The sequence below is a fragment of the Stenella coeruleoalba genome (assembly GCF_951394435.1).
Source record: "Stenella coeruleoalba genome assembly, chromosome: 16".
Lineage (NCBI taxonomy): Eukaryota > Metazoa > Chordata > Mammalia > Artiodactyla > Delphinidae > Stenella > Stenella coeruleoalba.
In genome coordinates, this window is record NC_137162.1 from 57,538,917 (window position 1) to 57,563,929 (window position 25,013).

Below are 25,013 nucleotides of genomic sequence, written 5' to 3' on the forward strand. Positions count from 1 at the left end.
AGAGTTTCTAAAAAGCCCAGAGAGCCAGCACCATCTCGCAGTCTTGGCAAGGAAACCCGTTTTCTTTCCCAAGACGTCTGTCTTCACTTTTTCCCCTTGCTATCCCGTAGGAGCCCTGCAGAGATAAAGCCTTGAAGAGTATAAAAAGTCACAGAAAGCATTTATGAAAAAAGCTTTCCTTTCTACCCTTTCCAAATGCAGGCTCTTTCTCTCGCTCCCTTTTCTCCTCTCATCCTATTTTGGTGCACTTCCAGGGGAAGTGAATGTATAGCGAGCACTTTTAAACAAGGTCTAATACAATCCATGCCTCCCAGACACGGATGCCATTAATCAGAACCAAGGCTTTGTGTGAGAGAGGCCACAAGCTGGATGGGCGCCACGGACCGATAATGCAGGCAGGCCCCTACCTACCCAACCCACCCCACCCCTGTTGGGGCTTGGCATTCATCCTTCCTACCCTACCCCCTCCCAAACCCTAGGCCCAACATTCCCCCAAAGACCTTCTGTGAAAGTCTTCTACCAAGTTCATTGGACTGAAAAGAAATAATTATCACTTTAACTGCAGGACCTCAAAAGCAAAAGGAATATCCGACCCAACTCAAAGCCACAGAACTTGTAGGACCATGGCAGGGGGGAGTCTGTTGCTGGCCGAGGTGTGTGTTTGGTCACGCTGAGTGGCTTTTGAAGCTCATCTGCCTTCTGGAAGACCTCCTTCCAGAAAGATCTCTGTGGGCAGAGACCATGGCTGCCTTATCACCTACATGCAATGATCACACAGTAATGAAGGTGGTGCTGGATTCCTAATGGTCTTTTTATATCCTTGAGCCATAGCCAAAAAATTGTCTCTCTACCTCCGCCCTAATAGAATCTAATTACCTAAAGACAACTAGGAAGAAAGGAACTTACGTGTGATGGAGAGTAACAACCATCTTTGTAGAGTCCTCTGGGGCTATGATGAATGCCCCTAAGCACCTTTCCACCCCTTCCCAAGAAACAGAAGGTCCAAGATGCCTGATGCTCTACAATTACTGCTTGATCCATTAGGATTCATCACAGGAAACAGGCAGATATTCTTTGGGGGTTTTTATACTGCTATCCCCTATCTGTACCTAAGTATGAGTACACGGCAGGTAGCCTAGTAAGGAGAACAGACAATGGAGGTATCAGACACCCATATCGAATCCAAGAAGGTAAAGAACTTGGAACCCTGATGTGTGGCATAGGGTCGTCTCCAGTCCCCACAATTTATCCAAACACAGGCAGGACATCTTCCAGGAGCCCATTCACATTATACACCCGATGGAGCGGCCACACTCTGTCTCACTCTCCTCTTTCTCATTACCCTGACTAGTCACATTTCGCTATCGTGAAGAAAGAGGCAAAAGGTAGGGGAACTCTCAAAGGGAAAAGGAAGAAGGAAAAACAAAGAGGCACCGAGGACAGAGGGCTTTGCCTCATTCCCTGATGTAGTTCAAGCACCTAGGACAGGACCGGACATAACGTAAACATTCGGTACGTGTTCACCGAATCAAGCACACGCTCAAGAAATGGCAAGGGGGGAGTCACCCACCCTGGCAAGCCAAGCCTTGGCCCCAGCTGTTTCACCCTTCCCTGCTGCTCACGTTGTCCCTTCTACTGAGAACATCTTTCCTCGCCCTCCCAAATGGTTCATTCTGCTCATCTCTTCAGATACAGCTCAGACACGCTAGCACTCCAGGAAACCTTCCTCCACCACCCCCAGGATGGGGCAATTGCTTCTCTTCCATGTGGTCAGTGCCCTGCTCATCCTTCAATATTTCATCACTTCAGTGGGTTGTAGTCACCAATTTCCACATGTCTCCTCTATAGGGATGTTAGTCCTCTGGTATCTTTAATGCCTAGCCTTCCAGCCGGCACGTAGCAAGCATTCAGTAACCGAATAAATTGAGCCACTTAAAGAAAAAAAAACAATCACCAATTAAACCTAATCGTTTAAGTTTTGCTTTTTTGCCTTGCTTTCCATATCAGAGCAAGTGTTTCCAGAGAGATCTATGCCTGGGTTTCCAAAATGCTAAAAAGGGAGAAGGCAGGGAGGGCGGGATGGTTTAGAAGCGGGAGAGATCCATGCCCAATATGAGAAGCGCTCATTCGACAGGGGGCAGGAGGCATTCCCTGTCTGTGATGAAGGAACTTTCTGGAATCTGTCCACAGGACTCAGCAACACCACCTGAGATGGAAAATACTGGGAAGGGGGTAGGGCCCAGCCTCACCTTACCAAGGCAGTCCAAGCCCCCTCAACTTCAGAAGGGAAAGAGCCTCAGACTTTCTATCCGTCCCTGATGCCTACACAGCAGACCAGGGTAGTTTGGGGTGGCTTCAAGAGATGAAAAGGAGATTGTCCATAAAGACACGTTAATGACTGCAGAACAGTTGAGGGGCGAAGCAAAACCACCAGCTCCCACGGCACCCGGAAATAGCAGGGAGATGCTGAAGGGACTTACCGAGTCAAAAAAAAAAAGGTACCCAAGCAGGACCCCACCGCCCGGAACTGCTGGGGCCATCCATCACTACAGACTCAGAGCAAGATGGGAGGGGAACAAAAATCTCTCCCCAAATAAAGCCAAATACACAAGGCAACCACCGCCCTCCAAATCCTCTCCTGTCGAATGCCTTAGTACTACCTTTTGCAATCTCCCAGCCTCGCTTCTGGAAAGTTTCAAAGTCACCACCAACCAACCCTTCCCAATGCACAATGGCATTTAATAATTGCTCACGGTTCTCGCCTGGGAAGCCAGGCAGGCACCCACAATTCATTACACGTGTGACCTTTCGAGCCCTCAGCCCCCAAATGATTTTCACTCACTTTAATCTGACTCCGATTCAAAACAGATCTGCTGTCAGCAGCCTGAACTCTATAGCCCCATCGATGGGCAGTGCCTACGGCTAATCTTTTAGTGCCTTAATCATAAAATGCAGCACTTCTCCAGCTGTTTTCACCCAAATAGCCAGAAAAGGGGGTGAGCAGGGTGTGAAAAATGATGAATTATGAACTCCAAAGTAGTATTTCATTAAGCAAGATTGGACGCTAAAACTTTAACTGTGCTCTCTGAAACTGAAAGGTCATTTTATAAAAATCTGAAGTAAGAGATTTGCAAAGGCCCTCCAGTTCACAGAGGAGCTCACCACTGTGTGCCAGAGCGGTGGGGAAGGGGAACAGACGCAAAAGCGGGGGTCAGCATGGAATGCCTTTTAAACTGTGGCCACTTTAGATTTTTTCAACGTGATGCCAAGCACATTCAACAGGTCTACAAATGCACGGCATTAGCCTAAATTTAGTGGGTGTTAATTGAAATCAGAGCTGCAGTCGTTACCACCGACATGTTTCTAAATACTACCCAATAAATTTTTGTCAGTTTCAGATTCTCTGTGACAGCCAGCAATGAAAGGAAAACCAAGACCGGGCACGTAAAATGGTCTTCTTATGTACCTAGTCCCCTAGTATTCGAACAAAAGGACGTCTGTGTGTGGATCTGGCCTATGTCTGCGCACACAGACATGTGTATGGATAAACACGAGATCCATGTGCATGCCTTGCCCATTTTTAGAAGGTGAACAGGGAGACGTGAGAGGACACACACATATACTCTCTGTACACACATATACTCAACTTCCTCTTTGCTAAGGCACCTCCAACAGAAAGCAAAACGGGCCTCTCTCCACATGACAAAAACATTCTCATTTATAGCGAAAGGGGTTTAGGGCGCAACTTATGTGCCTTTTTTTTTTTTTTCCTTCAGATGGGCCGTTTCCCTTCCTTTCTCTCTGGCTTGCCTCACTCCCTTCAGGTAAGCCTTGTTTGAATTTAAAAAACAAAATTAAAAAAATTTCCTCCAGAACAGAGCATTTAAGGGTCAGCCAGGGAAAGGTCTGCAATACACAGAATGTGAAACGAAGAAGCCAGGGGCCTGGGGTGGGGTTGGGGGAGGAGAAAAGAGTCTGGAGAAAGAACCATCGGCTTTCCTGAGGTTCCTCAGAAAAATAGCAGTTTCATCCTCCCAATTACACATTACTTCATTATTAGTTTACATGAAAAGAAAAGAGGTGGCTTTGTGCTCTGAGTCATGATTGTAGCTCAAATAAAAAGAAAAGGGAGGAGAGCGTCTAGTCCTCAGACTCCACGTAATTTGCCCTTCCTGATCCTCTGATGATAATTTGAGGACTTCCCCAGATCCCAATAGGATTGTCTAACTTTGCCAAGGGTCTATTCCATCGGAAAATAAACACTGCACTCAGCTTCCACGGCAGTGGGCCAGGAGGAACCTTGGAGGGAAATATGTTTACCCAAGACTAATAACACCAAAGGACCATGCTGCAGCCCCAGCAGTGGATCCTCATGCCATTTTCTTCCCCTACATAGATCCCATCGATCTGATTATTCAAATGAGTATCAGCTAAGGATCCCTCGTGCTCCACTGAGCAAATTCACTCTCATGCACACATCCCCTCCCATAGTTTGGTACATGCCTGCTATATAAACGTATAACATGTGTGTTTATAAATCACACACATAGTGTACACTCAGGCCTGCTGCATGCCTATCACCAAATACACAAGGTGCACACAAAAACACACAGGTTCTGCCAACACACATGTAAGGTTCAGTACATGCCCTTCCTCAACCACACAACAGCGAGCCTAGGTGCACTGTGTATGTACGCGCATGCCCACACACACACACACACTCACACACACACACACACGGTGCCAACCCCTTCAGAGAAGGCAGGGTACCTTGGACTCAAAGAGGCCTGTTCCCCAGCCACATAGAGTTGGAGAAAAATCAACGAGTCTGGGCCTCCTCTGAAGGGGTGAGAAACATTTCTGCAGAAAAAAATAACTTTTTGATGTAGGAATGATCCAGAACTGTCTAGTCCATCCCAGCACCCGAAGCCTTGCCTCTCCTCTTAACTCTACGCTCTCTACAGGAGCCCACCAGACGGTCTGTGAGAAGATGATTGAACTCCTTGATGTTCAAGTTGGGTCTACAAAGCAGCACGTCAACATCATCTGGGAATTTGTTAGAAATGCAGAGGCTCAGGCCCAAGGCCAGACCTACTGCATCAGACAGTGCATTTTAACAAGACCCTCAAGGATTTGTGTACACACTCAAGTTTGGGAAGCATGCCTTAAGAGTCTACCCATCCTATAACCAGGTGTTCTTACCAGCCCCACACCTCTAGGGGATCCCCAGATCCTGCGGATACAACGGGGCGCAGGAGCATTCCTCCACCGTCAGACCTTGTCTCCTCTCTCACCAGCAACAAGTTAACAACACAGCCTCAGGTGTCCAGACTCACCTGCACCTCTAAACCCACCAGGAGCTCAGTGAAACTAACAGTTTTCTCCCCACTAACTGTCTCATCACTCCACAACTGCTGCTTTTTATTTCATTATGCTTATCAGGCTCAGATAGGAGTATAACTGAAAAAGAAATTGGAGGGGAACAATTTCAATATTGCAAAACACATGCAAATCAACACCCAGAAACCTACCTGGAGTGTTTTTATTGAGACAATTCTGTGCTTGTCTGGGAGATGACCTGATAATAAATAAATTCATATCTTCCAAAGGTAGATTTTCTCCCCACCTTATAAAGCTAATTATACCAGGACAATATAACATCGTCCTAAATGCCTGATAACCTCATCCTGTTACTCAGGAAATATTATTTTTAAATAGGTGTGATAGATACAAACTGAAACACTCGGATTTCAATTCCAGTCCCAATTCCCGGATCCCCTCTCTGAGTAATTTAAGGACTTCCTCCAGATAGTTTTTCATATTCTTTTAACTGACATTTTATCTTTATACAGTATCTCACAGAATGAGCACGCACTAAGACAATGACAGCCAAGAAGGCCTGTCATTTCTCATTCCGACAAAGACAGATGTCTTACACTGGCTTATGCCAATAATAGATCCAACAAAAAACAAAAGAGACTACACCTGCCGCTGATGTAAAGGCACCAATTCACATTTGTGACACTCATTTGTCAATTAACAGATTTCTCCCATTGTTGACACACGAGACTTAAAAGATGTGGGCTCGAATGTGATGAATTAAAAAAGACAGATGAGTAAGCTATGAGCTGCAAAGTAATGCTATAATGTGCTTTAGATATGAATATCAACTGACACCCCTGACAGGCCATACAAGGTTTTATTTCATTTTGCACTGTATCCAGGCTTCATACTTTGTCTTCTTTGTTCGCTTTTCATCAGGCTCCTAACATCTCATTCTGACAGCCAGAGACATTTAAGGCACTTTCGTTTCAAATGCAAGTTAGCGTACTTGATTTGTCATTAAAATGCAAAACGATTGCCCTTGCAGGTAAATGTAGGTATGCTTAAAAGGTAGGATCTGAAAAGGAAAGGCTGAAAATGGTTTGGGTTCCTCTCTCTACCTCCTCACAAGCCTGGCCACCTCTGGGGGCCTGACACCCCACTGGCCAAAGACCTGCCCCAAAAGGGCCTCTGGAGCTCCAAGGTCCCCGCGGTGGGCAGGGACAATACATGGACTCAGAGGTGAGCTGGACCTCCCAGACGCTAGGCAGATCTCAGATTTACCCACATTTGAACCAGCCTAAGCACACACAAAGCATCTGGCCTCTGGAGAGGAAGCATGGAGAGACTTAGGTCAAGATGCTTGAGAGGATCACTCCCACTGAGGCCGCCCCCACCCCCGAATCTGATACCTCCTACAGGGAGAAAACACCACACCCGAGACTCTCCAGTGGGAGATGGATGAAGGGTCAGATAGAAGCTTCTGGGGAAGACTTCTGTTTTAATGACCTTTAGTTCAGTAATTTCACTCTTTGGGAAATTATCTTAAGGAAACAGTGAAAAGAGTGAAACAGAAGATTTATAGGCAAAGATGTTCATCACAGCATTTCTTATTAACACGTAACAGTGGGAAACAATACATACGTATATGTTAACCAATAAGAAAATGGCTCAGTTATGGTGCATCTGTGAAAAAATATTATGTAATCACTGAAAAACCACATTATCGAAGAAAACTGAATCACATGATATAACATTAAGAGAAAAAATGGGATACAAGTCTCTACAGCTGACCCTTGAACAACGCAGGTTCGAGCTGCACGGGTCCACTTATACTTGGATATTTTTCAATAGCAAGAACTACAGTACTACACAATCTGCGGTTGGTTGAATCCCTGGATACAGAGGAACCCTGGATATGGAGGGTCAAGTACAAGTTATACACGGATTAACCCCGACGTTGTTCAAACGCCAATTGTATATACAGCCCGAACCCAATTTTGTAAAAACCTATACGTGCTCAAATGTTAAGCGTGGAATACTGGTTTCTTTTTCAGCAGTAAGCTCATAGTTCACAATTTCCTTCTGTATATTTTCCCTGTATTTTTATTAAATGATTACTTTATAACCAGAGAAAAAGCTTGAAAAACTAATTTTAGAAAGTAAACATTTCTTTGGCACAGTTTTCCCAGCACCAACCCACCATTTGGGTTTCCCAGCACCAACCCACCATTTACATTTTCTGGGCCTCAATTTTCTATGTTAAAAGAAAGTATCAGACCAGTGGTTTTCAATCTGTGTTCCACAGAACCCTAAGGTTCCACAAGAGGCTTCTCAGTTTCTCCCAATGACTAATTCGAATTTAACTTTTAAATTACTTTAACGATTTTTAACAACTAATTTAAGAGCAGTATGTTGTCTCAAGTACTTTGATACCAAATTTCAACACACTGTAGAACAGCGTATTATCCTGTGCCGCCAAATTAACTCGTTTTGGGCAGATCTTTGAGTTTCTTCCTACAACTGTCCAGTTTAAACATTTCCTGGTATTTGCAAGGTGAAATTTAAGGGGGAAAAAACTGTTACCATTTGCAACTATTTATTGAGTGAACTAGTATTTACATATTGCACACTCAAAACCAAATGCAGGAATCATCTGAACACTGGGGCAAGTATCCAACTGCGTTTTGTCTCTCACCTCAATATCAAGCCCAGTGCTCATCTGAACAGCTTCACTGCTTTTGCTGACTCACTTTCCAAAATACCAAAGCCTTTTTATTTCATGATGTTCTTTCTATGTAAAATTTTGCTTGACAAGGATCCTGCCACTAGAAAAATAATTTTGAAAACTACTGGATTAAACCAACTTACCTCTACCCCTCTCACAGCGTGTGGGTCTATGAAGCACAGCATAGAGCATCGCAGGAGGAGTGGAGGACTGTGATAAAGGCGGGGGGTGGGAGGGGCAGGTCAGTCGCGGCTTCCACTCTTACCATGGGACGTTGGGTGAGGTACTTGATCAATTTAAGCCTTGGTTTATCTGTAAACAGTTTTTTTTTTTAATCACCAAGTTGGGAGGGTTCAATGAGAGAATGCTAAGCACTAGTTAATTGATGTTACGTCATTATTAGTGCTTGTGTATGTGGGAGAAATGAACGGTTAAATAGTGGACAGCTCAACACGGCACAAACAGTTCACACATGCAGACAAAAATGCTTTCGTACAGCCAACAGACATTTCTCTGCTCCACTGACTAATAAAATCCAGAGCCGTCTCTCTCTCTCTAGATTGGCTGCTCCACTTTCCTTTCCTCATCTATTTCCTCACCTTCTCTATCATCTGACTAGTTTATACTTTGAATTACTATTAAAAGAAGACTGTACTTCCAATCTCAGAACTCCACTTTCTATCTCCCTATGCACTACCTAAACGTGATTTTTACAATTCTGGGAAGAGGCTCTAAGAAGCCCTTTTTGTGAAAAAGCTAACACAGATCCTGTTAGTTATGATAGAACCCATCAATTCAACGCAGATCAGAAATTACAGAAAAGGCAAACTTTTAGTAAAGGCAAGAGAATCAGATGGAAGAAACTTATGGATATATAGAACATAGTCACATGCTCCTTGCAAGGAAATACACTGGAGGACTATGATTTCCCTTTTGATTTGTACACAAGTCACAAACAACAAATGCAACATGAGCCCAAGCACAGTAATCTCAAAGATAAGTCTGCACAAAAAAACAGAAGAGTCAAAAAATGAAATTAACGATTTGGGGGATAGCTGTTTTTTTCGGTACATCACCTATAGGAACAAAACTCTTCCATTTAGTACTTCATTTGATCTTCACAACCCTGATAGGTGAGCATTATCCCCTGTCTGGAAAAATCACAACACAGATTAAATGACTTGCTCAGTAGCTCACAGATAACTGGGATGGAGTAAAGACAAATAGTCAGGTATCCTGTCTCATGATCTCACTGTTTTTCTACCAGATCAGCTCCAGACAGAAGTCCTCTGGCTTCGTGGTCTCCAACAATGACTGAGCTTCAAACTAGCAAAACTTCAGTTTCTCATTCAAAACAAAAAATTATAATGACAATAATGCATCATACAATGCATTATATGATAGTAACTTATTGTGGTAACCATTTTGCAATATGCGCATTGATCAGGTCCTTATGTTGTACATCGTGGCCTAATGCAATGTTATGTATCAATCGCATGTCAATAAAACCAGGAAAAATGCATCAGTTATGTAGTGTTTAGCGATTTACAAAGCATCTGCATCCAAATAACCTATCTCCTGTGCAACCCAGAGACATCCTGAGGAGAAAAGGGGACAATATGCTTTGCCTGTAACTGATAAGAAAACAGAGACTCATGCCTCCTGAAGGGCTGTGTCCAGATTAACAGCAGCAGCAATAGGACTCACACCTGAGATGGATCCAAAAGCAGTAGAGGAGGCCCAGCCCCCAGAGGCCCCTTATTAAGAGCAGATGGAGTTTGTTCTATTTTTGTTCTTGTTTATCTTCCTAAAGGAACAGGACAAGTTAACCCAACCTAATTTTCTACAGACTTCTAAACTACTAGTATTTGATGTGAAGATTCACTGCCAGCAGTTTCTATCTCCCCTGAAATATGATAAGATCAAATACAAGTTTGGGAAGAAAAACCAGCAACAACCTTGACGGGGGGTGGGGGGAGAGTTGTCCGCCATTCATGGGCCTGGAAGACAATTTTGCTCTTCTCTGACACTTAGTTACCAACCTACACTAGTTCAGCAAGATCTCAAGGACAACAATCAGTTGGAATTGTGGGAAACACAACGGAATCCGATGGGAGAGCCGAGGAGGTAGGCTTCGTGGTTGCGCAAAACTGCACTTAGACCTTGGCTCCCCCACAACCAGCTGTGTACCCTGGGAGAAGTCCCTTAAACCCGGCACACTTTCATTTCCCAGCTTTAAACTGTGAAGAACACCTAGCTTGCCATAAGGCCTTAAGAAGGTAATCAGAAGAAGCTGATGGATGAACGGTAGTTACTGCTACCTTTTAAGACTAGTATCATGCTTTTAAACATCCACTGTAGCAAGTGAGGAATTCCAAGATTAGATAGCATCTTCCAATAGTGGGGGACTACCATATGCACAACCCTACCCTGGGCACCCCTGAGTGAGAAGATGTTGACTCATCCTGGAAAAGCTTACATTCCATGGAGAGGCAGAGTTACTGCAAGGACCCCAGGGCATTCGCAGAACCAGTAGCGTGCAAGTTCTCCCAGGGGAGAATGCACCCCAAATGCCAGCACTGCACAAACACTGAGACGTGGAAAAGCAATAATAAATATAATTTCTGAAAGATGAAGTTTCAAGCTTCGGTTCCTCCCCTTCTGAATGAGCTGCAGGGCCTTGCCCAGTGCTAAGCAGCCCCGCACTCGCACTCGTAGCAGCAGTCTAGAAGAACTCCATTAACCGTGACCCTTCTAACAGGGTAATTGCCACGTATGCATGTCAGGGCCGACACTCGGGCCCTGCTCAGCCAGGGAATGGGCTGCCCTCCACCAGCTGGAGGTGGCATGTCCCCGCCACATGCCTCTCACTGCAGGGTGAAGGTTTGACGGGGAGAAGCCAAACCTCCCCGGAGTCCTGACTTGAATGGTCTCCCCCAAGACTCTGGCCTGACCAGCCTCCCTCCCTACCCAGCTTCTCCATCCCAGGACCACCTCCACGCTGCACAGCACAGGCGTCTGTGTCTGTGTGTGAGAGAAGGAACTTACCCTACTCTCCCATTCCTCTCCTCCTGGACTCCCACAAACTCCTGAGGGCACACAGATCAGGGTCTCCCCATCTCCACTCAGGACAAGCCTGGCCCAAAGTCCCAACACTGTGCAAGCTATCTACCCAGCCCAGCAATCTTGAACCAGCGTGGCAAACTCTGCTCTCTTTTCAGAGTGGCCCAAGCCCGTCTTTCTCATGATGTTTCCTCTGAAGAAGTCCCCCTTCCTGAGACCTTCAGGGGCATAAGAACTGAGAGCATAACCCTGGCACTTAACTGAACTGTGCTGTCCTGTGGATATCCTGGGAGACCTGTCTGGGACCAACTCCAGGACTCACCTGGGTCAAGTTAACTGCTCAGCCTGGCTGGCTGGGACCCTTCCTCTCCACGTGTGGCTCCCCAAAGCTGCTCTCTAACGCAGATCAAGCTTCCAGACAGTGGATGGAATAACTATGCTTCCCAATACTTAGCCATAAAAAGAAACAAAATTGAGTTATTTGTTGTGAGGTGGATGGACCTAGAGTCTGTCATACAGAGTGAAGTAAGTCAGAAAGAGAAAAACAAATACCGTATGCTAACACATATATATGGAATCTAAGGGAATAAAACGTCATGAAGAACCTAGGGGTAAGACGGGAATAAAGACACAGACCTACTAGAGCATGGACTTGAGGATATGGGGAGGGGGAAGGGTAAGCTGTGACAAAGAGGGACAGTGGCATGGACATATATACACTACCAAACGTAAGGCAGATAGCTAGTGGGAAGCAGCCGCATAGCACAGGGAGATCACCTAGGTGGTTTGTGACCACCTAGAGGGGTGGGATAGGGAGGGTGGGAGGGAGGGAGACACAAGAGGGAAGAGATATGGGAACATGTGTATATGTATGGCTGTTTCACTTTGTTATGGAGCAGAAACTAACACACCATTGTAAAGCAATTATACTCCAATAAAGATATTTTTTTTTAAAAAAAGGCAAGAACCACAAAATTCTCAAAGTTGCTGGTAGATTTGGCTGTGGCCCTGTATTATTCTAATAATTTCACCTGAATCAGCCTTATCTCCACATTAAGCACACAAGCTTTTGCAAAGGGGTATATCACACCTCTAAGTTCCAGGTACTGGGGAATCTAGTATGCACTGAATATTTATGTATCTATAATGAACAGGAAGGGACTTCCCAAGAACAATGATACAAGTCCTCAGCCCTTGCAGACATCTCCAGACAGTTCTGGGGAACCCTGCTATCCTAAGCAGTCCCCACCTCCACTCAGTTGCACGATAATCTAGGTCATGGCCATATGAGGTGGTTTCTCAAAGACCTTGGAAACCACCTGGCCCTAAAATGCATCCATGGAGGGTGCACATGGTTGTACACGGCAGCTAGAAAGCCCACTGCAACCCTGCAGGCATACTCCAAAACACGTCATCCCAGGCCTGACTTCTCTACCCACCAGCTTAAGAGGAAGAAGATAAGAAAAACCTTCAACTCTACGGTTAAATTTACCCCTACAGTCATTCTTCCGGGGTTTCACATCACGGGCTGCAACAAATGCAGTGCTCCTCAGAGGCAGGACACTGGACAGAATTGACCTCCGGGAGTTACTGGCAGCCTCCGTTCTATACCCCAGGTCAGGCTGATTTTGCCCACCAGAGCCCAGCCTCCAAGAACAGAATTCAGGGTACTGGTTTGCTACATCCAGTTATACAACTGGAAGGATGGTTATCCTTCTGTGATTTTAGTCCAGCTCAGGCGTCTGAGGAAGAATTCAGAAGAGCCAACCAGGACAGACTCATGATTCAACTGTCAGCACAGCTGAAGACAGCCTTGCCCTCTCAGGCTCACCCTCAGGGTCCTGAACACCCACTGCTCCTGGGGGGTTTCGAATCCTGAGGAGGTGAGCTACCATAGTGATGCACTTAGAAAGGACAGGGAATTCATTCTGAAAAAATAAGTCCCTGAAATAAAATGCACACTCCACCAGGCAATTCCAATGCACCCCCCAAGACTGATGGGCAAGTGGGAGAGTGCCCGTCATCCAGCTTTTCAGAAGGTGGACGGACAAAGGCTCTTAACGAACTCCACGCCCTCTCGCTTCCTGCTCCACCCACTCCACAAAAATGCATTTTAGTAGATGCAATCATCAGAGCTGCTGCTGAACAAATATAAAAAGTAATTCGAATTTGAGGAATAAAGCACCTCAAAACTCACATATTTAAACAGCTATATGGGTGTCTGTCTCAGTGAAACAGAAGAGAGTCTTGGGGAAAATGGAGACTTTGCAAACAGCATTCTGTTTTCTGTTTGAAAAGAATGCATCTAAAGTATGCCCCGTGCTGTTATTTCTTTAGTAGTACGAGGGCAAAATAAAGCTAGCTCCAATTAGGGTGACTTTAATTGTAAAATAATAAAAATGAAAAGAGGCTTCCTTTGCCATCATCCTATGTTCTCACCGACTGACATCTGCTCTACATCTGAGCGCCATTCAGGAGAAAAGACAGGGTCTAAAAACCAGCAGGTGAGTAGAGACTACGGACAGCAGCAATACTGCAAACGCCACATTTTGACAGTGGTCAACAGCAAAAAGGTTTTTCTTCACACATTTTCTCTTGGCCCACGCCCCTCACTGCCTCTCACAAGTGCTCACAGCTCTCTCTGGAGGTATATGATACCTGGAATTTATCTATTTTTGGAAAACAAAGCTACACATAGAAATTATGGACTCCTCTTTGACCCATAACAAACTAAATCAGGCTTGAGTTCCAAGCATCATTCCCCACCCCCCTCCAACTATGAAAGTCTTTTCCGCTCAGAAGGTCCATGCATTTACTAAAATAATTTGAGACTTCATCAGAAAGGCCATTATGCCTGCAAACTTTAAATAATTTAAATGATTCCTTGTATATAAATATTTCATATCAGAACTTGATTTCCAAATGCAGCACACATGAAGAATGACCATGCTAAGCAGTGGCTGAGTACATCCCGGTGTTCCAAAATACAGGCAGTATCTTACTGCAACAGAAAGACTGAATTCCACACGAGGTTATGCACGGCTATATGTACCACCTACATACAAATAAAACTGCAGCCTCTGACTCCCACTCCTATCAGACTAGGAACTTATTCAGTGGAGTCTTCAAGAAAAGCCAAGGAAAAGGCTTTGAAACAAATTTCTAATTTGTTAAACTGCTTCATTTTCAGGGGATTAACTGGGGCTTTGATAAGGTTAGAACTGATGCTGAATACTTTAACTGCCATGTCCTGAAAGCACTCAATTTTAACCTTGGGTGAGACCAGGGTAAGATTTTAAGCTCTCCAACCTTTAAAAAGCTCTGGCCACTAGCCTCATCCTGTGTCAATAGGCAGAGGGGAAAAAAAATCCTGTTTCTAAAAGTTGTAAGAAAAGAACAAACAGGGTTGAGATGTGACCCCAAGCCTGAAAACATGCACAGGTTTTCCCTGAGCGGCATGAACAGCAGTCATGTTAAAAGCGGTGAACAAAGAACAGAGATGCCCGATCAACACCACTAACCAAGGCTCCAGGCAGCACAGAATAAACCAGCTCGAAACACATGGGCACTGAGACCCCACAGCAACTTTCTAGGCAGCCTCAGGAGTGCGACAGCCCAGGAGCCTGGGCAGCCTTGAAGTGTGGCAAAGAGAGGGTGGGTCCTCGCTGGAGCCCCTCCCCTGCCCTCTGCAGCAACTCTGGCCACCCCTTTCCTCTGTCTCTTCCCAGAGTACCCAGGGAAGAAGGCGTAACAAGATCAAGTGGGGCTAGAACCAAGTAAAATACGTCCACTTCTCACCCCAAGCCAGCGGCACATATAACCCCCAAATGTACCATCCAGGAAAGCACCTCCTAGCTGATGGAGACGATCTCTCTCTCTCTCTCTCAAACTTTCTTTTACCAGGACAATAGCCGAGAAGACAACATAACTCCTCAAGCCTTAGCAAAAGCTAAATCCTGTCTTCCTTCAGCTGCAGCATTCAGCTTGATGTAGTTAAATTAACAAAATGTTCCCTTGACATTTAAATTCTCTTTTTCTTTCCTTTTTTCCTTCTTGTAAGCAGAGTGGGGGGTGATGCGTAATAATATGTCAAAGACAAAGCAACTTCAAAACAAAATCAGTTACCTGTAAACAATCCTTGTGGGGATATTTTGCCCCTCCCCTCCCCCTCCCCAAGAAAAACAGCCCTGCCAGTTGTAATAGAAAGCGAAGTAAAGATAAATCAATTAGCTTGCTAATTTCTCCCCTCTCATTTATTTAGCTCTGCACTGTATTTGTCGTAATTGACTACAATTATGTTAATTACTAACTCCAGTATAATTACTATATTTATTGTCATTGAGCAGGCGATGTACCCACAGCAAAACTGGCATTTGTCGGGCATCAAGAAAGCAAACTGTCGAGAGGTGATTCTCGGCAAACTGGCGGATGTGGCTTCGGCAAATGAAAGGGCAAAAGAGATTTCATGCAATGTTAGTTTGATAGCACCGGTTCATTAAGGATATTAATTTTCTGATAACTACACATTTAAGCGTGACACACTCGTGCCGTATCTACAGGATTTCGCAATTATTAATGCGTGACAGTTTCAAATGCTAAGTGAATCAATTAAACAGCAGCATTCACAATTTGAGAAGAGATAACTGCTTCATAACTACCTAAGACTACAATTTTCACATGACAAAAAAGAGCCATTGAGGCGCCTTCAAAACCTGACAGGTCAAGAAAGAAGTTTGAAACAAAAGCACCTTACAACCATCATCTCTCCTCTTTACTTGTCAGATCAACTTTGCTAGTGTCTCCCCAGAAACGGCATCACATGCCAGCTGCCACAAGGTGATTTTTCATGTCTTGTCAAAGAAATCTTTTATTCTATTTGCTCTGCATTAACATGTTACATTTATTGATCAAGGGCCTGTTCCGCAGCCACAGCAGGGCACTGAGCTCTCCATGCCTACGGGGCTTTGATGTCCCGGTGACATTCGAGCCCGAATAATGCACATACTAAATGGATTTAATGCAGAAATGTGTTTGGGTCTGACAGTTACATTAATAATAGCCCCTCACACTGATAAATATGCAATTGCTACTATTAAGAGTTACCCAATTATGGGGAAAATATTTCTCTACCTTATAAATAAATCCATCGGGGAAAAAAAAAAGTTTTAACAATGGTGCATTTTTTTAAAACATTTCTCCAGCTGCAGAAACTAGGCGGTATGGGGGTTAACACCCCCTCTCCCACCCTCCTCTCCTATTGTTTTTAGTAAGTCTTGCTTTATCTTAAAAATGGTTCTGGGAATTTTTTAAAAAGAAAAAAGCTCTTTTGTCGGTCTTCCCTGCTATACCCGTCTCTTATTTCTTCAGAACCAGAGAAAAAGCAGACACCCAAGAGACTGAAAAATTGGGTCCTGTATAAACTCAGAGAGGAGCTTAGGGGAGGTGGTGCAAAGGTGGGGGGCACGTAGCTGATCCCCATAATGATGGGTCTGGAGGAGGGGGTGTCTTTTTTCTTTAAACTCTGAAAGGAAACCTGAGCATGTGTGTGTATGTCTCCTCCTCATTTAAAATCCTAAGTGACCTTGTGCTGTGGCAGTGATGAGGGTGTGAGTGCAAAGGGGAAGAGAAAGCAGCTGGGACAGGAGAGAGCTTTTATTAGGAAAGTCTCGGCCAGGGAGAATTCATAGTTACTACATCCCTGCAATTAAACACAGACACCCAGCAAAATACATAATCACTCCCCTTTCATCATAAAGGGGCAGGGAACAGCTGAAATCACCAGCACAGCAGTCCCCAAGGAGACAAGAGGAAAGAGGCTTTTCACATGGTGTGTGTGTGCACGCTAGTGAGTACATGTCCAAGTACAGACACAGACATGGACACACACACACACACACTCACTCACTCACTCTTCTTTTCCCTCCAGAATCAAAAGTCATGCATGCAGTCATCCGTCTCAAGGTTCCCCATCCTGAGGCTGGGACAGTAGAGCCCTGGCAAGTGCTGAGCCATTTCCTGCCCTGACAGTAACCATCTGAGCCATGCCTCATAACCCAGAGGAGGCAATAAAAGAGGAGGTGGTCTCTGGGAACCCCCAACTCCCAGCTGGCCCAGGCCTCACGAGGTCACCAAACTTTGCAACTCAGGAAGGTGTGGGAGAAACTGGAGAGAGGACACCCCTGAGGCTTCTATGGTCTCCAACTTGGAGCTGCAGGATCCACTCTGACCCAGCTTCCGTGAATTCCACAGGCTGCTCATGATTTTATAGAACAAACTCCCCTGCCCCCAAGGAAATACAGGCTTGGAAATGACCACCCATCTTCTTGCACAAAGAAAGCAATGATTTCTACCATGAGAAGCAGTCTAGAGTAACTGCAAAGCTGAAGTCAAACCACCAGGGCCATATAATCCCAGCATTTAACCATCATTGTGATCTGGGGGAGATTTCTACCCCTATCTGGGCCTCAGTGGCTACATCGTAGCATACTATTGGGAGGACTGAATGAGCTAACACCTGGCAGGTGTTCTGCCCAGCCTTGGCATGTAGCAAGTGCTCTATAATATTGCTCATGTATTAATAAGGAAAAAAACCATGATGTCTAATGTCACTTGTCTGACCCCTTGTCCCTGGACTCCTTTGCAGGGCCGAGCAAGTCACCTCTGGGTACTCATCTGCAAGTCTGCTTTACTTCATCAGAGAGCCAGTCCCAAGCTCTCCCCTACAGGACTCAGAGGTCTTCCTCAGGGTGCAGCTGGCGTGGGGGAGGGACGGTTCTTTGGTCTAAAGCTGTCCCATGCCCTAGAAGACATTTAGCACCCCAGGCCTCACCCACTAAATGCTAGTCGAGTCCCCACCGCCATCACTGTGATAGAACGTCATGGTGTAGAAAACAGGAGGCCAGTGAGTAGAGAGTCTGAACGGGTGAAACTCGCTTGTCTCTCCCCCGATTCCTGAAAATCACCCCTGCTTCCAACAGCCACCCTGACAACAGAGAGCATCACCACCGCATGCGCAATGACCTCAGAGTGGAGAGCAGGGCAGGGGGAGAGGGTAGAGCAGGGGGCCCAAGCTCCAAACAGCTCCGAGAGAGAAACTTTACAAAAACAGGAAAATTAAACCAAAGGCTCTGAAGGACATAAATGGGTGAGATGAGAAATAAAAGGCATTACTGAACAAGTGTATGAATTTCTCATCCTGCAGGTAACATTGTAGGAAATATGGAGACAAGGTTTATGAAAGCCCTTTCTAAACCACACTGCGGGGCTTCCCTGGTGGCGCAATGGTTGAGAGTCCACCTGCCGATGCAGGGGGCACGGGTTCGTGCCCAGGTCCGGGAGGATCCCACGTGCCGTGGAGCGGCTGGGCCCGTGAGCCATGGCCGCTGAGCCTGCGCGTCCGGAGTCTGTGCTCCGCAATGGGAGAGGCCACAGCAGTGAGACGCCCGCGTACAGCAAAAAAAAAAATAAGTAAAAAATAAAAATAAACCACACTGCAAGCCACAGGGGACATTACCATTTATGAGAAAGCTGAACCTCAGGAAAGCCCCAGAGTCTCTCAGTCAACTCGCTCCAAAGGCCCACCACTTCCCCAGCTCAGTCTTATACTCTGTGGCTCAATACCCTATTTTCTGGCCAAAGGGTAGAAATCCATGAAGTCAGGACATTCTTGGGGGAGGGAGGCAGCAAAGTACCACATAAACCTCACTGGCAGTGGCTTCCTACCTGCTCCCTTGGGCCATCTTCCTTCCCTCCTTTCCTGTTTTCCTTTAAACTGTTTTTGGTGGTTCTACAGTCACAACGGTCACTCTAGACAGGGTCATAAGTCAAGGAAATCAAAGTCTTGCTATCGAGACATCAAATATTACCTGCCAGGTCACTGTCCACTTCACCTTTTGACTGTATGTTCTGCTGGTAGCCAGAGACACTAGAATGGCCAATAATATCCTTGGAACAAAAAAGGTGCTTTTCATAGCATTGCCCAGATCAGAGAGAACACTGCTTCCAACGCACGTAGACCCTCGCCTCCCTCAATCACTCAGGGCTTATCAAGGCCCTAGAACTATTGTGAAAATTCACTAACAGTTTCTCTTCCTAAAGCCTATCTTTCCCATCATCATCTCTTCCTCTCAAGTCTCATCAACATGATGAGGTCTGCTGCCAACCCAAAACCAACATCAGTGAGCTCCCCAAGTAAGACCACTACATTTGGGTTTTGAAAACAAGTATGCACAAGGCCCCTGACTGCAAAGAAACGGTTTGATGAAGACCCAACACCAACAGAACATGCCCTTCGAGCTGTTCTCCTAAGAGTCTAGGCGGGGAGTTCTCTCTCTTACTCATTCCTACCGTGATATGAACAAAGGAACGCTCCCAGTCGGGAAGGATGAAAAATGTGGGCAAAGTGAGTGGGCTTTAGCCTATGCAATGGCAGACAGTTGGAAAACTAAGGTATTTGTACCAGTTAGAATAGGCTAGGTTACACTGCATTGAATAACCTCACGTCTCGTAACACAAATTTCTCATTTACAATCTATATCCAACATACGTCAGCAAGGGGTTCCGGTCATTTATGGTCAGAACCCAAGACTGCTGATCACAGCGAGCATAAGAGAAAGTGGCAAATCATGCACTGGCTCTTAAAGTTTCTGCCACTGGTTATACCAAAGGGTGCAAAGATGTGCAAACATACCACATGCTTAAAGAGGAGATCTTGAATGTTTGTGAGGAACCCCAATAATGACCAGAGAGTGAAATGGCCCCATGGAGGGCCCCTAAGAGTTGGCTTTTAGCCTCACTAGCGCCATGTTTAAGCACTAACCATAGCTCTGCTTACTCAAGACCTATTACATGCCAGGTAATTTGTTAGGCACTTTACACACAGTTACACACTCAGCATTTTTGTAATTAGCCCAAGGCCAGTTAAACAACTGGTGAGTGACAGTCCTAAGATTTCAAGCCAGGGTAGCCTAACCCCAAAGCCTTGGCTCCTTTCATTACACTGCCCATTTTCCCAACTGAGCAGCAAACTAACAGGCCCAGTCTTGTCCAGCATTAGTAACAGGCATAGACACGGTGGTATGTCCGTCCTCGAAGATTTGACAGTGTACCAGTTGCCCACCTCACTGCCTGGCAGGGAGGACAGAGCCACCCTTTCTCTGCTGGAGCTGCACAAACTCCCCAGCCCATCACTGTCATCCTGGACAAAGCCAGAGAAGCAGCAAGTTCCCACCTAAGAAGGTTTCTCCTAAGCAGTTCTCCCATCCAGTACATTCATCAGAGTGATGCTAGGTAAGATACGACTGCCAACGATTTTTAAAACGTAAGCTTCCTGTTGCCATAGATCAATTAAGCCCTCTCAATTTTATTGCCAGATTGACACAGACGTGCTTACCACCATGTGCCACGGGAGCTCTGCTCTGCCCACTGTGTTCACAGGCTCAGCAGGCAACCCACCCAACCCACTCAAGGCCCTTGGGGGAGAGAAACGGGCCACCAGAGAGAACACTGCCCTTTCCCAGTCAGGGGAGAAGGAAGATGAAAGCTGGAACAACTCATTACCAAGATCTCTTTGGCTCAGTCAAGGAACCAGAGGACTCTCTGTACTGATCACAGAAGTAAAGGAAAATATGAAAACCTCAAAAACGAGTTCAAGTAAGAGTTCGGGACAATGGATATTCAAATACTCCTGGTAGCAGAAATCGGTATAACCTCTCTTTAAGGCAATCTGCCATCTGTATCAAGGCCCTCTGACAATTCCATTTCCAGGAATTTGCCCCAAACAACTAATCAGAGACATTCATCAATGAGTATTACAAGGCAATTTATAATAGAGATATTTATAACAGTAAAAATCTGGAAACAATCTAAATGTCCAACATTAAGAAATAAGAAACCATTAAAAACTGTAATGCAGTATTTATTGAGATGGGAATATGCTTCCAACACAATGTAAGCAACAGCATCATTTAAAAAATATTTGGCATTACGAAAGACTCCAAGACAATAAAATGTTAACAATGGTGGTTCCTGGGTGGTAAGATTATCAGTGAAAATTTGAGAGAAAGAGGGTTTCTGTCATACCTTTCTGTGTTTTTCAAGATTTCTAAATTGATCATTGTTGGTTTCATCATTTACAAGACTGTCTTCAAAAAATAAAATCTAAAGTACAATGTCATGCAGATGTAAACATTGGATTCATGATCATTAATGCATCTAAGTTTACGGGACAAAACTTCACTCCTCTTGGCTGTTACCTACCTAATATGCCCATTAAAGGGGGGATGGCAGGACCCTACACCTGAGAATCATGTCCAGAGAGCTGGTCCCAGTTCAGTCATTGCAGTTCACCTGGTTTTCATCATAACAGGAAGAATGAGGTCTGGGCTGAGAGAGCAGGTAAGGAATGTTTGAGTCTTTTAAGGGAGCCAGAAATTTTATTTGGACCTTTTGTCTTGCTTCCCTTTCCAACCCGACAGAGAACATACTGCCCAGGGACTTTAATTCCCTCCAGGACAGAGTCATAGAAGCAAGACAGTCTCAATCTCCACGACTTTCTGCATAGTTTACTACTGGACAACCCAACTGAGGTAGAGATGGGGTCACCATAGTTAACGCAGGAGACAAGACCCTAAGGTGTAACAGAAAGAAAAAATAAAAGTTCAGAGCTTTTAAACCCATAACCACACTCCCCTCCAGCATGAACAGGTGGCCATAGAGACAATCAGCAGAAACATCACTTTCATGAATGAAATTAACAACGATGATGGGCTATGAATTGACAACAGAGAAGGATGACCCTATCACAAGTGGTTAACTGAAGCCTGGTGCCTCCGTTTTAACTAACATCTTGGCAAGAAGTAATATAAATCTGGCCACATGAGAAATTCTCATGTTAGTATAAGCATGGAATATCTCTGGAGGATGACAGAAATCAACTACCAGTAGTTAGCAGTGCAGATGGGAACCAGGAGGCAAAAGGACTTACGTGTAAAGGACACTTTCTTTTCACTGGCTGCATGTTTGTTCCCCGTAAAGACTGTGCCATGTGAACGTATTAAATATTTTGAAATGAATAAACAGAACTCCTTGCCTAAAACCAAGCTGTACTCTAAAGCACAGACTGCAGCTGATTCTGTGATTTATGAGATTAGCAAAATTTGTATTAGTGGCTCTCATCCATTTAAGGCAATACCCGGATATGACTCTTTGGATGAGAAAAGGAAGCCTGCAGAGACGCTCTATAAAAAGGAGGGGAGGGGTGATTTTTCTGAATATAACAGAGTAAGAAGAATTTTGTGTTTCTGAGGGCAGCTCTGGAAAGAAGATAAGTGACATTGGAAAGCCGAGAAAGTGGCTGGGAAAGAGGGGCACCTGGTCACATGCAGGAGACCTGATCCTAATGAGAGGAATCGCCAGGGAGAAGGTCTCTAGGGCAAGGGGGTACCCAGAAGATTTCCAGGAACAATGCTACTCCAGTGTGTCTCCTGCTGCGTCCAACAATTACCACCCTATCGCCCCCAGCACACTTTGAACTGGTATAATACACAGTAACATTGTGTTCAGCTTCAAAGAGATGAAGGGGGTGTCCGAAGTGGGGCCAGACAGGCTGCCAAGAGAGAGAACAGCAGATAGAGCGGAGAGGGTTAGAACAGGGAGCTATGGTGAATCCAGGCAGAGAGCAAATACAGGGTGATATGCTCCCCCAAATTCCATGGAAACAGTAAGGCAGGGCTGGGAAGAAACCTTCTACAGAAGGTGGGATGGGGATTCACAGTATTTCCTTTGGGTATGATGATCCCTGCAGCCTGGTGGGCTAGTGACATCTGTCACATTCCCGTCTATTTGGAAGGTAAGTTTATCGTCTTCCTCCTCCCTTCTCCTCCTTCTCTCCCCTCCCCCATTTTTTTTTTTTTTTTTAAGAGAAATTAGTTAGGCATCTAAGTCGTCTCCGAATATTTATCCAGCTGGAGGTAGAGACCAGGGCCTGAGTAAGCTTGCATCTTCCTCTGACACCCAAGATAAAATAGTGCCACCTCCCTTTGCCCCCGAGTTAGCTTAATAAGACCATCAAAGATGAGCCAATCCCAACATAACCATGTCAAGCCAGGGTTACTTTTCTCCACTGTGGTCTGTAACACCTCTGACTTTATAAGTCCTAATATAAACCCTTCCATTAGACTTCATCCCTGCCCCAACCCAGCTATAATCCACACATGGACTACAACAGGGGTAAGAACAGGTTCCTGACCAGAAGGGATCACTCCTCAAACTCAACACTTACAGAAATCTGTCTCCTCAACAGCAACAAAAATTAATAAAAATCTTAACTCTTCTCCCTCCTTCTCACAAAATGTTCCTGCCTCCAGGACCCGTCATTTCCTGTGATAAATCCTTTTAGATCCAGCCCCTCAGAGCCAAGAGCCCCTTCTCGCCACCAAGCTCGCTCGGCACACACACACCTCCCAGGATTCCAGCCCCTTCTTTGCCAAAGGGAGGCAGGGCCCGGAGCATGACAAAGACGGCTGTTTCCTCAGAGCTGGCAGCCCAGTCCCATGACCTGTGATTGCTGACACGCGCTCCCTCACAGGGCCCAGCCTCCTGAAACCCACGTCCGGGCTCCCAGTAGCAAAGCAGCCACCCGCTGAGCCACAGAGCCCCAAGCCCCTGGAGGCCGGTCACATGGGAAGAACTCCTTCTGATGCCCCAAGGAACGCTTATGCCTGAGTCTGTCCTGGGGAGCTATTCAAGGGGCACCCGTGTCTCAGGCACTGTCCAGTCCAGGTTGTGTATTCTGTCCCCAATTTGGGTAGGGACCAAAAACCATCCTTTGTTTCTTTAGAGTCAGTGTTTGTTTGGCATCCTCTCATCACTATTACTTTGCAACTTTTCAGTTTCCACATCTCTCCAGAAGCACACAAACCCCTTGGGAGTCAGGGAGAGAAAGCACACAGCACCCACTCTCTTGCAACACAACTCCCTGGACGCCCCTTCCCTGGAGCCCATGCATCTCCGCTGTGAGTTCCTGAGCACCAGCCCAAGAAGCTCTGCTGGCTTAGCTTCAACTCCCCTCTACCCTCTGGTGCCTTAAAGCACTGAATTTTGTCCATCTTCCCTGGAATCCATAATTCCCAAGTGTCCCGACTCAGAAGACACTCCACAGCATGGAAGCAGGAAAGTACAGAAGCCCCGGGGTGGGATTCCAGCTCTTCACCTCTCCTTCCACCTTGAGACAGTTTGTTCCCTTCCCAGGACAGCATGGCTCTAAAGGGGACACTTAGGAAAAACCTCTGTGTGGAACCACCTCGTTAGGAAAAGCCACGACCCAGATCCCTGCCCATTTGTCCCACTGATACCTGCTTTCCAAGAACCTCCTAGCTCCCTCCCCGAAGCCCCCAAGCCAGTCTCAATTCAAAATCTTTTAGGAAGAAATGAAACAACTGTCTGTTTTCTCCATTGGAATAATACAGACGATCACACTTACCTTCTCTGCCAAGTTTGGAACAGTTGTTCAAGTTTCCCTCCCACCTACCCCATGCCAACAGTGTTGGAATTACTTTGAAATACCATCTGGGAGAAATCATCATTGCAAATATTTAAAGTTCCAATTCATAAAAAGGCAAAGACTCCATCACACAAAAACACTCTACCTGGGATTTGGCAAATCTTTGGGCGATGGAGGTATCCAGGAAAGCATTCCTCAACACCCCCAAAGCACTTGTTGGTTCTACCTCACTTTCTCCCCAAGAGTATCCTAACTCGTCTGCACGGACATCAGTGAGAAAGGAAAAGAACAAAGTGACGCTGACGGCCCTCTCGTGACACATGTGAGATGCTCACACTTGCTGCTTTTTCACCGGCGCAAAGAGGGGAGCAGAGAACCATGTGAAGCAGAGTCAAACCT

General features: G+C 45.6%; 1 protein-coding gene across 1 annotated transcript in view; it reads right to left on the reverse strand.

Moving 5' to 3' along the window:
* Window positions 1–25,013, reverse strand: part of LRMDA (leucine rich melanocyte differentiation associated) — a 1,307,794-nt gene that overhangs the window by 1,276,127 nt on the left and 6,654 nt on the right. The window lies entirely within an intron of this gene.